Source organism: Bombus pascuorum, unplaced genomic scaffold, assembly GCF_905332965.1.
Source record: "Bombus pascuorum unplaced genomic scaffold, iyBomPasc1.1, whole genome shotgun sequence".
Lineage (NCBI taxonomy): Eukaryota > Metazoa > Arthropoda > Insecta > Hymenoptera > Apidae > Bombus > Bombus pascuorum.
The window spans coordinates 531,461-552,633 of NW_026869749.1; positions in this window are offsets into that span (position 1 = coordinate 531,461).

A 21,173-nucleotide genomic window follows, 5' to 3' on the forward strand; every position below is an offset into this window, starting at 1 on the left:
GACGTATAACGTTATATACAATTACGTACTAACGTATAACGTTATATACTATTACGCAATGACGTATAACGTTATATACTAGTATGTAATGACGTATAACGTTATATACTAATACGTACAACGTATAACGTTATATACTATTACGTACTAACGTATAACGTTATAAACTAATACGTAATGACGTATAACGTTATATACTATTACGTACTAACGTATAACGTTATAAACTAATACGTACTAACGAATAACGTTATATACTAATACGTACTAACGTATAATGTTATATACTAATACGTAATGACGTATAACGTTATATACTATTATGCAATGACGTATAACGTTATTGAATATTACCTTATAACGTATAACGTTATATCCTATTACGTACTAACGTATAACGTTATATTCTATTACGTACTAACGTGTAACGTTATATAGTATTACCTGATGACGTGTAACGTTATATAGTAATACGTAATGACGTATAACGTTATATATTATTACGTAATAACGTATAACGCTATATACTATTACGTACTAACGTAGAACGTTATAAACTTATACGTAATGACGTATAACGATATATACTATTACGTAATAACGTGTAACGTTATATACTAATACGTAATATCGTATAACGTTATATACTAATACGTAATATCGTATAACGTTATATACTATTACGTACTAACGTATAACGTCATACACTATTACGTAAAGACGTATAACGTTATATCCTATTACGAACTAACGTATAACGTTATATACTATTACGTACTAACGTATAACGTTATATACTATTACGTAATGACGTATAATGTTATATACTATTATGCATTGTCGTATAACGTTATTGAGTATTACCTTATAACGTATAACGCTATATCCTATTACGTACTAACGTATAACGTTATTATCTAGTACGTACTAACGTATAACGTTAAATACTATTACGTACTAACGTGTAACGTTATATAGTATTAGCTGATGTCGTATAACGTTATATACTATTACGTACTAACGTATAACGTTATGTACTATTACGTACTAACGTATAACGTTATATACTAGTACGTAATGACGTATAACGTTATATACTAATACGTAACAACGTAGAACGTTATATACCAATACGTAATAACGTAGAACGTTATATACTAATACGTAATATCGTATAACGTTATATACTATTACGTAATGACGTATAACGTTATATACTATTATGTAATGACGTATAACGTTATTGAGTATTACCTTATATCGTATAACGTTATATCCTATTACGTACTAACGTATTACGTTATTATCTAATACGTACTAACGTGTAACGTTATATAGTATTATCTGATGCCGTATAACGTTATATACTATTACGTACTAACGTATAACGTTATATACTATTACGTGCTAACGTATAACGTTATATACTATTACGTGCTAACGTGTAACGTTATATACTATTACGTACTGACGTATAACGTTATATACTAGTACGTAATGACGTATAACGTTATATACTAATACGTAACAACGTATAACGTTATATACTAATACGTAATAACGTATATCGTTATACACTATTACGTACTAACGTGTAACGTTATATAGTATTACCTGATGTCGTATAACGTTATATACTATTACGTACTAACGTATAACGTTATGTACTATTACGTACTAACGTATAACGTTATGTACTATTACGTACTAACGTATAACGTTATATACTATTATGTACTAACGTGTAACGTTATATACTATCACGTGCTAACGTATAACGTTATATACTATTACGTGCTAACGTGTAACGTTATATACTATTACGTACTGACGTATAACGTTATATACTATTACGTAATGACGTATAACGTTATATACTAATACGTAACAACGTATAACGTTATATACTATTACGTACTAACGTATAACGTTATATACTATTACGTGCTAACGTATAACGTTATATACTATTACGTACTAACGTATAACGTTATGTACTATTACGTACTAACGTATAACGTTATATACTATTACGGACTAACGTGTAATGTTATATAGTAATACCTGATGCCGTATAACGTTATATACTATTACGTACTAACGTATAACGTTATAAACTAATACGTAATGACGTATAACGTTATATACTATTACGTACTAACGTATAACGTTATAAACTAATACGTACTAACGTATAACGTTATATACTATTACGTGCTAACGTATAACGTTATATACTATTACGTGCTAACGTGTAACGTTATATACTATTACGTACTGACGTATAACGTTATATACTAGTACGTAATGACGTATAACGTTATATACTAATACGTAACAACGTATAACGTTATATACTAATACGTAATAACGTATATCGTTATACACTATTACGTACTAACGTGTAACGTTATATAGTATTACCTGATGTCGTATAACGTTATATACTATTACGTACTAACGTATAACGTTATGTACTATTACGTACTAACGTATAACGTTATATACTATTACGTACTAACGTGTAACGTTATATAGTAATACCTGATGCCGTATAACGTTATATAATATTACGTACTAACTTATAACGTTATAAACTAATACGTAATGACGTATAACGTTATATACTATCGCGTACTAACGTATAACGTTATAAACTAATACGTAATGACGTATAACGTTATATACAATTACGTACTAACGTATAACGTTATATACTATTACGCAATGACGTATAACGTTATATACTAGTATGTAATGACGTATAACGTTATATACTAATACGTACAACGTATAACGTTATATACTATTACGTACTAACGTATAACGTTATAAACTAATACGTAATGACGTATAACGTTATATACTATTACGTACTAACGTATAACGTTATAAACTAATACGTACTAACGAATAACGTTATATACTAATACGTACTAACGTATAATGTTATATACTAATACGTAATGACGTATAACGTTATATACTATTATGCAATGACGTATAACGTTATTGAATATTACCTTATAACGTATAACGTTATATCCTATTACGTACTAACGTATAACGTTATATTCTATTACGTACTAACGTGTAACGTTATATAGTATTACCTGATGACGTGTAACGTTATATAGTAATACGTAATGACGTATAACGTTATATATTATTACGTAATAACGTATAACGCTATATACTATTACGTACTAACGTAGAACGTTATAAACTTATACGTAATGACGTATAACGATATATACTATTACGTAATAACGTGTAACGTTATATACTAATACGTAATATCGTATAACGTTATATACTAATACGTAATATCGTATAACGTTATATACTATTACGTACTAACGTATAACGTCATACACTATTACGTAAAGACGTATAACGTTATATCCTATTACGAACTAACGTATAACGTTATATACTATTACGTACTAACGTATAACGTTATATACTATTACGTAATGACGTATAATGTTATATACTATTATGCATTGTCGTATAACGTTATTGAGTATTACCTTATAACGTATAACGCTATATCCTATTACGTACTAACGTATAACGTTATTATCTAGTACGTACTAACGTATAACGTTAAATACTATTACGTACTAACGTGTAACGTTATATAGTATTAGCTGATGTCGTATAACGTTATATACTATTACGTACTAACGTATAACGTTATGTACTATTACGTACTAACGTATAACGTTATATACTAGTACGTAATGACGTATAACGTTATATACTAATACGTAACAACGTATAACGTTATATACTAATACGTAATAACGTATATCGTTATACACTATTACGTACTAACGTGTAACGTTATATAGTATTAGCTGATGTCGTATAACGTTATATACTATTACGTACTAACGTATAACGTTATGTACTATTACGTACTAACGTATAACGTTATATAATATTACGTACTAACGTGTAACGTTATATAGTATTACCTGATACCGTATAACGTTATATACTATTACGTACTAACGTATAACGTTATATACTATTACGTACTAACGTGTAACGTTATATAGTATTACGTAATGACGTATAACGTCATATCCTATTACGTACTAACGTATAACGATATATAATATTACGTACTAACGTGTAACGTTATATAGTATTACCTCATGACGTATAACATTATATACTAATACGTAATGACGTATAACGTTATATACTATTATGTAATGACGTATAACGTTATTGAGTATTACCTTATAACGTATAACGTTATATCCTATTACGATACTAACGTATAACGTTATTATCTCATACGTACTAACGTGTAACGTTGTATAGTATTACCTGATGCCGTATAACGTTATATACTAATACTTAATAACGTATAACGTTATATACTATTACGTACTAACGTATAACGTTATATACTATTACGTAATGACGTATATCGTTATATATTATTATGTAATGACGAATAACGTTATTGAGTATTACCTTATAACGTATAACGCTATATCCTATTACGTACTAACGTATAACGTTATTATCTAGTACGTACTAAGGTGTAACGTTATATAGTATTACCTGATGCCGTATAACGTTATATACAATTACGTACTAACGTATAACGTTATATACTATTACGTGCTAACGTGTAACGTTATATACTATTACGTACTAACGTATAACGTTATATACTAGTACGTAATGACGTATAACGTTATACACTAATACGTAACAACGTATAACGTTATATACTAATACGTAATAACGTATATCGTTATACACTATTACGTACTAACGTATAACGTTAAAAACTAATACGTAATGACGTATAACGTTATATACTATTATGCAATGACGTATAACATTATTGAGTATTACCTTATAACGTATAACGTTATATCCTATTACGTACTAACGTATAACGTTATATTCTATTACGTACTAACGTGTAACGTTATATAGTATTACCTGATGACGTATAACGTTATATAGTAATACGTAATATCGTATAACGTTATATACTATTACGTACTAACGCATAACGTTATACACTATTACGTAAAGACGTATAACGTTATATCCTATTACGAACTAACGTACAACGTTATGTACTATTACGTACTAACGTATAACGTTATATACTATTACGTAATGACGTATAACGTTATATACTATTACGTACTAACGTATAACGTTATGTACTATTACGTACTAACGTATAACGATATATACTATTACGTACTAACGTGTAATGTTATATAGTAATACCTGATGCCGTATAACGTTATATACTATTACGTACTAACGTATAACGTTATAAACTAATACGTAATGACGTATAACGTTATATACTATTACGTACTAACGTATAACGTTATAAACTAATACGTACTAACGTATAACGTTATATACTATTACGTGCTAACGTATAACGTTATATACTATTACGTGCTAACGTGTAACGTTATATACTATTACGTACTGACGTATAACGTTATATACTAGTACGTAATGACGTATAACGTTATATACTAATACGTAACAACGTATAACGTTATATACTAATACGTAATAACGTATATCGTTATACACTATTACGTACTAACGTGTAACGTTATATAGTATTACCTGATGTCGTATAACGTTATATACTATTACGTACTAACGTATAACGTTATGTACTATTACGTACTAACGTATAACGTTATATACTATTACGTACTAACGTGTAACGTTATATAGTAATACCTGATGCCGTATAACGTTATATAATATTACGTACTAACTTATAACGTTATAAACTAATACGTAATGACGTATAACGTTATATACTATCGCGTACTAACGTATAACGTTATAAACTAATACGTAATGACGTATAACGTTATATACAATTACGTACTAACGTATAACGTTATATACTATTACGCAATGACGTATAACGTTATATACTAGTATGTAATGACGTATAACGTTATATACTAATACGTACAACGTATAACGTTATATACTATTACGTACTAACGTATAACGTTATAAACTAATACGTACTAACGAATAACGTTATATACTAATACGTACTAACGTATAATGTTATATACTAATACGTAATGACGTATAACGTTATATACTATTATGCAATGACGTATAACGTTATTGAATATTACCTTATAACGTATAACGTTATATCCTATTACGTACTAACGTATAACGTTATATTCTATTACGTACTAACGTGTAACGTTATATAGTATTACCTGATGACGTGTAACGTTATATAGTAATACGTAATGACGTATAACGTTATATATTATTACGTAATAACGTATAACGCTATATACTATTACGTACTAACGTAGAACGTTATAAACTTATACGTAATGACGTATAACGATATATACTATTACGTAATAACGTGTAACGTTATATACTAATACGTAATATCGTATAACGTTATATACTAATACGTAATATCGTATAACGTTATATACTATTACGTACTAACGTATAACGTCATACACTATTACGTAAAGACGTATAACGTTATATCCTATTACGAACTAACGTATAACGTTATATACTATTACGTACTAACGTATAACGTTATATACTATTACGTAATGACGTATAATGTTATATACTATTATGCATTGTCGTATAACGTTATTGAGTATTACCTTATAACGTATAACGCTATATCCTATTACGTACTAACGTATAACGTTATTATCTAGTACGTACTAACGTATAAAGTTAAATACTATTACGTACTAACGTGTAACGTTATATAGTATTAGCTGATGTCGTATAACGTTATATACTATTACGTACTAACGTATAACGTTATGTACTATTACGTACTAACGTATAACGTTATATACTAGTACGTAATGACGTATAACGTTATATACTAATACGTAACAACGTATAACGTTATATACTAATACGTAATAACGTATATCGTTATACACTATTACGTACTAACGTGTAACGTTATATAGTATTAGCTGATGTCGTATAACGTTATATACTATTACGTACTAACGTATAACGTTATGTACTATTACGTACTAACGTATAACGTTATATAATATTACGTACTAACGTGTAACGTTATATAGTATTACCTGATACCGTATAACGTTATATACTATTACGTACTAACGTATAACGTTATATACTATTACGTACTAACGTGTAACGTTATATAGTATTATCTGATGTCGTATAACGCTATATACTATTACGTACTAACGTACAACGTTATGTACTATTACGTACTAACGTATAACGTTATATACTATTACGTACTAACGTGTAACGTTATATAGTATTACGTAATGACGTATAACGTCATATCCTATTACGTACTAACGTATAACGATATATAATATTACGTACTAACGTGTAACGTTATATAGTATTACCTCATGACGTATAACATTATATACTAATACGTAATGACGTATAACGTTATATACTATTATGTAATGACGTATAACGTTATTGAGTATTACCTTATAACGTATAACGTTATATCCTATTACGATACTAACGTATAACGTTATTATCTCATACGTACTAACGTGTAACGTTGTATAGTATTACCTGATGCCGTATAACGTTATATGCTAATACTTAATAACGTATAACGTTATATACTATTACGTACTAACGTATAACGTTATATACTATTACGTAATGACGTATATCGTTATATATTATTATGTAATGACGAATAACGTTATTGAGTATTACCTTATAACGTATAACGCTATATCCTATTACGTACTAACGTATAACGTTATTATCTAGTACGTACTAAGGTGTAACGTTATATAGTATTACCTGATGCCGTATAACGTTATATACAATTACGTACTAACGTATAACGTTATATACTATTACGTGCTAACGTGTAACGTTATATACTATTACGTACTAACGTATAACGTTATATACTAGTACGTAATGACGTATAACGTTATACACTAATACGTAACAACGTATAACGTTATATACTAATACGTAATAACGTATATCGTTATACACTATTACGTACTAACGTATAACGTTAAAAACTAATACGTAATGACGTATAACGTTATATACTATTATGCAATGACGTATAACATTATTGAGTATTACCTTATAACGTATAACGTTATATCCTATTACGTACTAACGTATAACGTTATATTCTATTACGTACTAACGTGTAACGTTATATAGTATTACCTGATGACGTATAACGTTATATAGTAATACGTAATATCGTATAACGTTATATACTATTACGTACTAACGCATAACGTTATACACTATTACGTAAAGACGTATAACGTTATATCCTATTACGAACTAACGTATAACGTTATATACTATTACGTACTAACGTATAACGTTATATACTATTACGTAATGACGTATAACGTTATATACTATTATGTATTGTCGTATAACGTTATTGAGTATTACCTTATAACGTATAACGCTATATCCTATTACGTACTAACGTATAACGTTATTACCTAGTACGTACTAACGTATAACGTTATATACTATTACGTACTAACATATAACGTTATAAACTAATACGTACTAACGTATAACGTTATATATTATTACGTGCTAACGTATAACGTTATATACTATTACGTACTAACGTATAACGTTATACTCTATTACGTACTAACGTGTAACGTTATATAGTATTACCTGATGACGTATAACGTTATATAGTAATACGTAATAACGTGTAACGTTATATACTAATACGTAATATCGTATGACGTTATATACTAATACGTAATATCGTATAACGTTATATACTATTACGTAATGACGTATAACGTTATATACTATTATGTAATAACGTATAACGTTATTGAGTATTACCTTATATCGTATAAAGTTATATCCTATTACGTACTAACGTATAACGTTATTATCTAATACGTACTAACGTGTAACGTTGTATAGTATTACCTGATGCCGTATAACGTTATATACTAATACGTAATAACGTATAACGTTATATACTATTACGTACTAACGTATAACGTTATATACTATTACGTAATGACGTATATCGTTATATATTATTATGTAATGACGAATAACGTTATTGAGTATTACCTTATAACGTATAACGCTATATCCTGTTACGTACTAACGTATAACGTTATTATCTAGTACGTACTAACGTGTAACGTTATATAGTATTACCTGATGCCGTATAACGTTATATACAATTACGTACTAACGTATAACGTTATAAACTAATACGTAATGACGTATAACGTTATATACTATTACGTACTAACGTGTAACGTTATATAGTATTAGCTGATGTCGTATAACGTTATATAATATTACGTACTAACGTATAACGTTATGTACTATTACGTACTAACGTATAACGTTATATAATATTACGTACTAACGTGTAACGTTATATAGTATTACCTGATACCGTATAACGTTATATACTATTACGTACTAACGTATAACGCTATATACTATTACGTACTAACGTGTAACGTTATATAGTATTATCTGATGTCGTATAACGCTATATACTATTACGTACTAACGTACAACGTTATGTACTATTACGTACTAACGTATAACGTTATATACTATTACGTACTAACGTGTAACGTTATATAGTATTACGTAATGACGTATAACGTCATATCCTATTACGTACTAACGTATAACGATATATAATATTACGTACTAACGTGTAACGTTATATAGTACTACCTGATGACGTATAACATTATATACTAATACGTAATGACGTATAACGTTATATACTATTATGTAATGACGTATAACGTTATTGAGTATTACCTTATAACGTATAACGTTATATCCTATTTCGATACTAACGTATAACGTTATTATCTAGTACGTACTAACGTGTAACGTTATATAGTATTACCTGATGCCGTATAACGTTATATACAATTACGTACTAACGTATAACGTTATAAACTAATACGTAATGACGTATAACGTTATATACTATTACGTACTAACGTGTAACGTTATATACTATTAAGCAATGACGTATAACGTTATTGAGTATTACCTTATAACGTATAACGTTATATCCTATTACGTACTAACGTATAACGTTATATTCTATTACGTACTAACGTGTAACGTTATATAGTATTACCTGATGACGTGTAACGTTATATAGTAATACGTAATGACGTATAACGTTATATATTATTACGTAATAACGTATAACGCTATATACTATTACGTACTAACGTAGAACGTTATAAACTTATACGTAATGACGTATAACGATATATACTATTACGTAATAACGTGTAACGTTATATACTAATACGTAATATCGTATAACGTTATATACTAATACGTAATATCGTATAACGTTATATACTATTACGTACTAACGTATAACGTCATACACTATTACGTAAAGACGTATAACGTTATATCCTATTACGAACTAACGTATAACGTTATATACTATTACGTACTAACGTATAACGTTATATACTATTACGTAATGACGAATAATGTTATATACTATTATGCATTGTCGTATAACGTTATTGAGTATTACCTTATAACGTATAACGCTATATCCTATTACGTACTAACGTATAACGTTATTATCTAGTACGTACTAACGTATAACGTTAAATACTATTACGTACTAACGTATAACGTTATAAACTAATACGTACTAACGTATAACGTTATAAACTAATACGCACTAACGTATAACGTTATATACTATTACGTGCTAACGTATAACGTTATATACTATTACGTGCTAACGTGTAACGTTATATACTATTACGTACTAACGTATAACGTTATATACTAGTACGTAATGACGTATAACGTTATATACTAATACGTAACAACGTATAACGTTATATACTAATACGTAATAACGTATATCGTTATACACTATTACGTACTAACGTGTAACGTTATATAGTATTAGCTGATGTCGTATAACGGTATATACTATTACGTACTAACGTATAACGATATATACTACTACGTTATAACGTATCGCGTTACATACTCTGACGTCCTAACGTAAAAAGTTATGTAGCATTATCTTATAACGTGTAACGTTATATACTATTACGTAATAACGTATCACGATAGATACTATTACTTACTAACGTATGACGTTATACACTATTACGTAATAACTTATAACGTTATATACTACTACGTAATAACGTATCACGTTACATACTCTAACGTACTAACGAATAACGTTATGTAGTATTACGTTATAACGTATAACGTTACATACTATTACATAATAACGTATCACGTTACATAGTATTACGTACTAACTTATAACGTTGTACACTATTATGTAATAACGCATAACGTTATATACTCATACGTTATAACGTATAACGTTATCTACTATTACGTAATAAGTTGTAACGTTATGTAGTATTACCTGACAACGTATAACGTTATATACTATTACGCAATTACGTATCACGTTACATACTCTAACGTACTAACGTATAACGTTATGTAGTATTACGTTATAACGTATAACGTTACATACTATTACATAATAACGTATCACGTTACATAGTATTACGTACTAACTTATAACGTTGTACACTATTATGTAATAACGCATAACGTTATATACTCTTACGTTATACCGTATAACGTTATCTACTATTACGTAATAACTTATAACGTTAAATACTACTACGTAATAACGTATCACGTTACATACTATTACTTACTAACGTATGACGTTATATACTATTACGTACTATCGTATAACGTTATATACTATTACGTAATAACGTATAACGTTCTGTAGTATTACCTTATAACGCATAACGTCATTTACTATTACGTACTATAGTATAACGTTATAAACTATTACGTAATAACGTATCGCGTTATATAGAATTACGTTATAACGTATAACGTTATATATTATTACGTACTAACGTATAACGATATATACTATTACGTAATAACGTATAACGTTATGTTGTATTACCTTCTAAGGTAGAACGTAATATACAATTACGAACTAACGTATAACGTTTTATACTAATACCTTATAACGTATAACGTTATATACTAATACCTTATAACGTATAACGTTATATACTAATACCTTATAACGTATAACGTTATATACTATTACGTACTAACGTATGACGTTATATCCTATCACATAATAACGTATAACGTTACATACTATTACGTAATAAGTTGTAACGTTATGTAGTATTACCTGACAACGTATAACGTTATATACTATTACGTAATTACGTATAACGCTATATACTATTATGTAATAACGTATAACGTTATGTAGTATTACCTTATAACGTATAACGTCATATACTATTACGTACTATTGTATAACGTTATATACTATTACGTAATAACGTATAACGTTATATATTATTACGTAAGAATGTAAAAAGTTATGTAGTATTATCTTATAACGTGTAACGTTACATACTATTACGTAATAAGGTATAACGTTATGTAGTATTACCTTATCACGTATAACGTCATATACTATTACGTACTATAGTATAACGTTATATACTATTACGTAATAACGTATAACATTATGTAGTATTACCTTACAACGTATAAAGTCACATACTATTACGTGCTATAGTATTACGGTATATACTATTACGTAATAACGTATAACGCTATATATTATTACGTAATAACTTAAAAAGCTATGTAGTATTATCTTATAACGTGTAACGTTATATACTATTACGTAATAAAGTATAACGTTATGTAATATTACCTTATAACGTATAACGTCATATACTATTACGTACTGTAGTATAACGTTATATACTAATACGTAACAACGTATCACGTTACATACTCTAACGTACTAACGTATAACGTTATTTAGTATTATCTTATAACGTATAACGTTACATATAATTAGGTAATAAAGTATAACGTTATGTAGTATTACATTAAAACGTATAACGTCATATAGAATTACGTACTAACGTATAACGTTATATACTATTACGTAATAACGTATGACGTCATATACTATTACGTACTATCGTATAAGGTTATATACTAATACGTAATATCGTGTTACGTTCTGTAGTATTACCTTATAACGTATAACGACATTTACTATTACGTACTATAGTATAACGTTATATTCTATTACGTAATAACGTATGACGTCATACACTATTACGTTATAACGTATAAAGTTATGTGGTATTACCTTCTAAGGTATAACGTAATATACTATTACGTACTATAGTATAACGTTATAAACTATTGCGTAATAACGTTTAACGTTATATACTATTACGTAATAACGTATAACGTTATGTACTATTACATAATAACGTGTAACGTTATGTAGTATTACCTTATAACGTATAACGTCATATACTAGTACGTACTATAGTATAACGATATATACTATTACGTAATAACGTATAACGTGATATAGCATAACGTTATAACGTAAAACGTCATGTAGTATTACCTGATCCCGTATAACATTATATACTATTACGTTATTACGTATAACGTTATATACTAATACGTAATAACGTACAACGTTATGTACTATTACCTTATAACGTATAACGTCATATACTAATACGTAATAACGTACAACGTGATGTACTATTACCTTATAACGTATAACGTTATGAGGTATTACCTTCTAAGGTAGAACTTAATATACATTTACGAACTAACGTATAACGTTATGTACTATTACGTACTAAGGTATAACGGTATATACTATTACGTACTAACGTATAACGTTATAAACTATTACGTAATAACGTACAACGGTATGTAGTATTACGTAATAGCATTTAACGTTATGTAGTATTACCTTACAACGTTTAACGTTATATGGTCCTACCTTAGAACGTATAACGTTATATACTATTACGTTATACTGTATAACGGTATACACTATTTCGAGATAACGTATAACGTTACATAGTAATACATACTAACTTATAACGATATATACTATTACGTTATAACGTATAACGATATATACTATTACGTAATAACGTATAAAGTTATGTGGTATTACCTTCTAAGGTATAACGTAATATACTATTACGAATTAACGTATAACGTTATATACTATTACCTTATAACGTATAACGTTATGAGGTATTACCTTCCAAGGTAGAACGTAATATACATATACGAACTAACGTATAACGTTATATACTATTACGTACTAACGTATAACGGTATATACTATTACGTACTAACGTATAACGTAATAAACTATTACGTAATAACGTACAACGATATGTAGTATTACGTAATAGCATATAACGTTATGTAGTATTACCTTATAACGTATAACGTTATATGGTCCTACCTTAGAACGTATAACGTTATATACTATTACGTTATACCGTATAACGGTATACACTATTTCGTGATAACGTATAACGTTACATAGTAATACATACTAACTTATAACGATATATACTATTACGTTATAAAGTATAACGTTATATACTAATACGTAATAACGTATAACGTTATGTGGTATTACCTTCTAAGGTATAACGTAATATACAATTACGAACTAACGTATAACGTAATAAACTATTACGTTATAACGCATAACGGTATATACTATTACGTACTAGCGTATAACGATATATACTATTACGTTACGACGTATAACGTTATATACTATTACGTAATAACGTACAACGTTATGTAGTGTTACCCTAGAACGTATAACGTTATATACTATTACATACTAACGTATAACGTTATAAACTATTGCGTAATAACGTTTAACGTTATATACTATTACGTAATAACGTATAACGTTATATACTATTACGTAATAACGTATAACGTTATATATTATCAGGTAATAACGTAAAAAGCAATGTAGTATTATATTATAACGTGTAACGTTATATACTATTACGTACTAACGTAAAACGTTATATACTATTACGTAATAACGTATAACGTTATATATTATCACGTAATAACGTAAAAAGCTATGTAGTATTATCTTATAACGTGTAACGTTATATACTATTACGTAATAACGTATAACTTTATATACTATTACGTAATAACGTATAAAGTTATATACTATTACGTTAGTTCGTTTAACGTTATATACTATTACGTACTAACGTATAACGTTATACACTATTACGTAATAACGTAAAAAGTTATGTAGTATTATCTTATAACGTGTAACGTTATATACTATTACGTACTAACGTATAACGTTATATACTATTACGTAATAACGTATAACGTTATATAGTCTTACCTTAGAACGTATAACGTTGTATACTATTACGTAATAACGTATAACGTTATATACTATTACGTAATAACGTAAAAAGCTATGTAGTATTATCTTATAACGTGTAACGTTATATACTATTACGTAATAACCTATAACGTTATATACCATTACGTAGTAAGGTATAACTTTACATACTATTACGTATTAACCTATCACGTTACATACTATTACGTACTAACGTATGACGTTACACACTATTACGTACTAACGTATAACGATATATACTATTACGTTATTACGTATAACGTTATATACTATTGCGTAATAACTTATGACGTTATATACTACTACGTAATAACGCATCACGTTACATACTCTAACGTACTAACGTATAACGTTACATACTATTACGTAAAGCGTATCACGTTACATAATATTACGTACTAACGTATGACGTTATACACTATTACGAAATAACGTGTAACGTTATATACTATTACGCTATAATGCAAAACGTTATGTGGTATTACCTTATAACGTATAACGTCATATACAAATACGTACTAACGTATAACGTTATATACTATTACGTAATTGCATATAAAGTTATGTAGTATTACCTTTTAACGTATAACGTCATATAGTCTTACCTTACAACGTATAACGTTATATACTATTACGTACTAAAGTATAACGTTATATACTATTACGTAATAACGTATAACGATATATATTATCACGTAATAACGTAAAAAGCTATGTAGTATTATATTATAACGTGTAACGTTATATACTATTACGTACTAACGTATCACGTCATATACTATTACGTTATAACGTATAACGTTATTTAGTATTACGTTATAACGTATAACGTTATTTAGTATTACCTTATAACGTATAACATTACATACTATTAGGTAATAAAGTATAACGTTATGTAGTATTACATTAAATGGTATAACGTCATATACTATTACGTACTAACGTGTAACGTTATATACTACTACGTAATAACGTATACCGTTATATATTATCACGTAATAACATAAAAAGCTATGTAGTATTATCTTATAACGTATAACGTTATATACTATTACGTACTAACGTATAACGTTATATACTATTACGTAATAACGTATAACGTTATATATTATCACGTAATAACGTAAAAAGCTATGAAGTAATATCTTATAACGTGTAACGTTATATAGTATTACGTAATAACGTATCACGTTATATAGTCTTACCTTAGAACGTATAAGGTTATATACTATTACGTAATAACGTAAAAAGCTATGTAGTATTATCTTATAACGTGTAACGTTATATACTATTACGTAATAACGTATAACGTTATATAGTCTTACCTTAGAACGTATAACGTTATATACTATTACGTAATAACGTAAAAAGCTATGTAGTATTATCTTATAACGTATAACGTTACTTACCATTACGTAATAACCTATCACGTTACATACTATTACGTACTAACGTATGAAGTTATACACTATTACGTAATAACCTATATCGTTATATACTATTACGTTGTAAGGTATAACTTTACATACTATTACGTAATAACCTATCACGTTACATACTATTACGTACTAACGTATGACATTACACACTATTACGTACTAACGTATAACGGTATATACTATTACGTTATTACGTATAACGTTATATACTATTGCGTAATAACTTATGACGTTATATACTAATACGTAATAACGTATCACGTTACATACTCTAACGTACTAACGTATAACGTTACATACTATTACGTAAAGCGTATCAGGTTACATAATATTACGTACTAACGTATGATGTTATACACTATTACGTAATAACGTGTAACGTTATGTACTATTACGTACTAACGTATAACGTAATATACTATTACGTAATTGCATATAAAGTTATGTAGTATTACCTTATAACGTATAACGTTATATAGTCTTACCTTGAAACGTAAAACGTTATATACTATTACGTACTAACGTGTAACGTTATATACTATTACGTAATAACGTATGACGTTATGCAGTATTACGTAAGAACGTAAAAAGTTATGTAGTATTATCTTAGAACGTATAGCGTTATGTACTATTACGTAATAACGTATCACGTTATATACTATTACGTTATAACGTATAACGTTATTTAGTATTACCTTATAACGTATAAGATTACATACTATTAGGTAATAAAGTATAACGTTATGTAGTATTACATTAAATCGTATAACGTCATATACTATTACGTACTAACGTATAACGTAATATACTATTACGTAATTGCATATAAAGTTATGTAGTATTACCTTATAACGTATAACGTTATATAGTCTTACCTTGAAACGTAAAACGTTATATACTATTACGTATTAACGTGTAACGTTATGTACTATTACGTTATAACGTATAACGTTATATACTATTACGTAATAACGTATAACGTTATTTAGTATTACCTCATAACGTATAACATTACATACTATTAGGTTATAAAGTATAACGTTATGTAGTATTACCTTATAAAGTATAACGTCATATACAATTACGTACTAACGTGTAACGATATATACTATTACGTTATAACGTATAACGTTATATACTGTTAAGTACTAACGTATAACGATATATAGTATTACGTTATAACATATAACGTTATATACTAATACTTAATAACGTACAACGTTATGTAGTATAACCTTATAACGTATAACGTTATACACTATTACGAAATAACGTGTAACGTTATGTGGTATTACCTTCTAAGGTATAACGTAATATACAATTACGAACTAACGCATAACGTTATATACTATTACGTTATAACGTATAACGGTATATACTATTACGTTATAACGTATAACGGTATATACTATTACGTACTAACGTAGAACGGTATATACTATTACGTTACGACGTATAACGTTATATACTATTACGTACTAACGCATAACGTTATATAGTATTACCTTCTAAGGTATAACGTAATATACTATTACGTACTACCGTATAACGTTATATACTATTACGTAATAACGTACAACGTGATATACTATTACGTTATAATGTAAAACGTTATGTAGTATTACCTGATCACGTATAACGTTATATACTATTACGTACTAACGTATAACGATATATACTATTACGTTATTACGTATAACGTTATATACTATTACGTAATAACTTATAACGTTATATACTACTACGTAATAACGTATCACGTTACATACTCTAACGTACTAACGTATAACGTTACATACTATTACGTAAAGCGTATCACGTTACATAATATTACGTACTAACGTATGACGTTATACATTATTACGTAATAACTGGTAACGTTATATACTATTACGCTATAATGCAAAACGTTATGTAGTATTACCTTAAAACGTATAATGTCATATACAATTACGTACTAACGTATAACGTTATATACTATTACGTACTAACGTGTAACGTTATATACTATTACGTAATAACGTATAACGTTATATATTATCACATAATAACATAAAAAGCTATGTAGTATTATCTTATAACGTGTAACGTTATATTCTATTACGTACTAACGTATAACGTTATATACTATTACATAATAACGTATCACTTTGTGTAGTATTACCTTATAACGTATATCGTCATATACAATTACGTACTAACGTATAACGTTATATACTATTACGTCATAACGTATAACGTTATATACTATTACGTAAAAGCATATAACATTATGTAGTATTATCTTATAACGTATAACGGTATGTACTATTTCGTGATAACGTATAACGATATATACCATTACGTTATAACGTATAACGTTAAATACTATGACGTAATAACGTATAACGTTATTTAGTATTACCTTATAACGTATAACACTACATACTATTAGGTAATAAAGTATAACGTTATGTAGTATTACATTAAAACGTGTAACGTCATATACTATTACGTACTAACGTATGACGTTATACACTATTACGTAATAACCTATAACGTTATATACTATTACGTAGTAAGGTATAAATTTACATACTATTACGTAATAACCTATCACGTTACATACTATTACGTACTAACGTATGACGTTATACACTATTACGTACTAACGTATAACGATATATACTATTACGTTATTACGTATTACTTTATATACTATTACGTAATAACCTATAACGCTATATCGTATGACCTTATGACGTATTACGTTATACAGTATTACCTTACAACGTGTAACGTTATATACTATTACGCTATAACGCAAAACGTTATGTAGTATTACCTTATAACGTATAACGTCATATGCAATTACGTACTATAGTATAACGTTATGCAGTATTACGTAAGAACGTAAAAAGCCATGTAGTAATATCTTATAACGTGTAACGATATGTACTATTACGTAGTAACGTATCACGTTATGTACTATTACGTTATAACGTACAACGCTATATAATATTACGTACTATCGTATAACGCTACATACTATTACGTAATAAAGTATAACGTTATGTAGTATTACCTTATAATGTGTAAAGTTATATTCTATTACGTTATAACTTATAACGCCATATACAATTACGTACTAACTTATAACGTTATATACTGTTACGTAATAACGTATCACGGTACATACTCTGACGTACTAATGTATAACGTTATATAGCATTACCTTATAACGTATAACGCTACATACTATTACGTAATAACTTATAACGTTATGTAGTACTACCTTATAACGTATAACGTCATCTACTATTACGTACTATAGTATAACGTTATATACTATTACGTAATGACGTATAACGTTATATATTATTACGTAATAACTGATAACGTTATATAATACTACGTAATTACGTATCAAGTTACATACTCTAACGTAATAACGTATAATGTTATGTAGCATTGCCTTATAACGTATAACGCTACATACTATTAGGTAATAAAGAATAACGTTATGTAGTATTACATTAAAACGTATAACGTCATATACTATTACGAACTAACGTATAACGTTATATACTATTACGTAATAACGTATCACGTTAGATACTATTACGCACTAACGTATAACGTTATATACTATTACGTAATAACTCATCACGTTAGATACTATTACGTACTAACGTAAAAAGCTATGTAGTATTATCTTATAACATGTAACGTTATACACTATTACGTAATAACGTGTAACGGTATATACTATTACGCTATAACGAAAAACGTTTTGTAGTATTACCTTATAACGTATAACGTCATATACATTTACGTACTAACGTATATCGTTATATACTATTACGTAGTAACGTATAACTTTATATACTATTACGTAACAACGTATAACGCTACATACTATTACGTAACTACGTATAGCGTAATATACTATTACGTACTAACGTATAACGTTATAAACTATTACGTAATAACGTATCACGTTAGATACTATTACGCACCAACGTGTAACGTTATAAATTACTACACTATAACGCAAAACGTTATGTAGTATTACCTTATAATGTCAAAGTTCTATTCTATTACGTTATAACTTATAACACTATATACTATTACGTATTAACGTATAACGTTATTTACTATTACATAGTAACGTATAACTTTATATATTATTACATAAAAGCGTATAACGCTATATACTATTACCTAACAACGTATAGCGTTACATACTATTACGTAATAACGTATAACTTTATATACTATTACGTAATAATGTATAAAGTTATATACTAGTACGTTAATACGTATAACGTTATATACTAATATGTAATAACGTAACACGTTTCATACTCTAACGT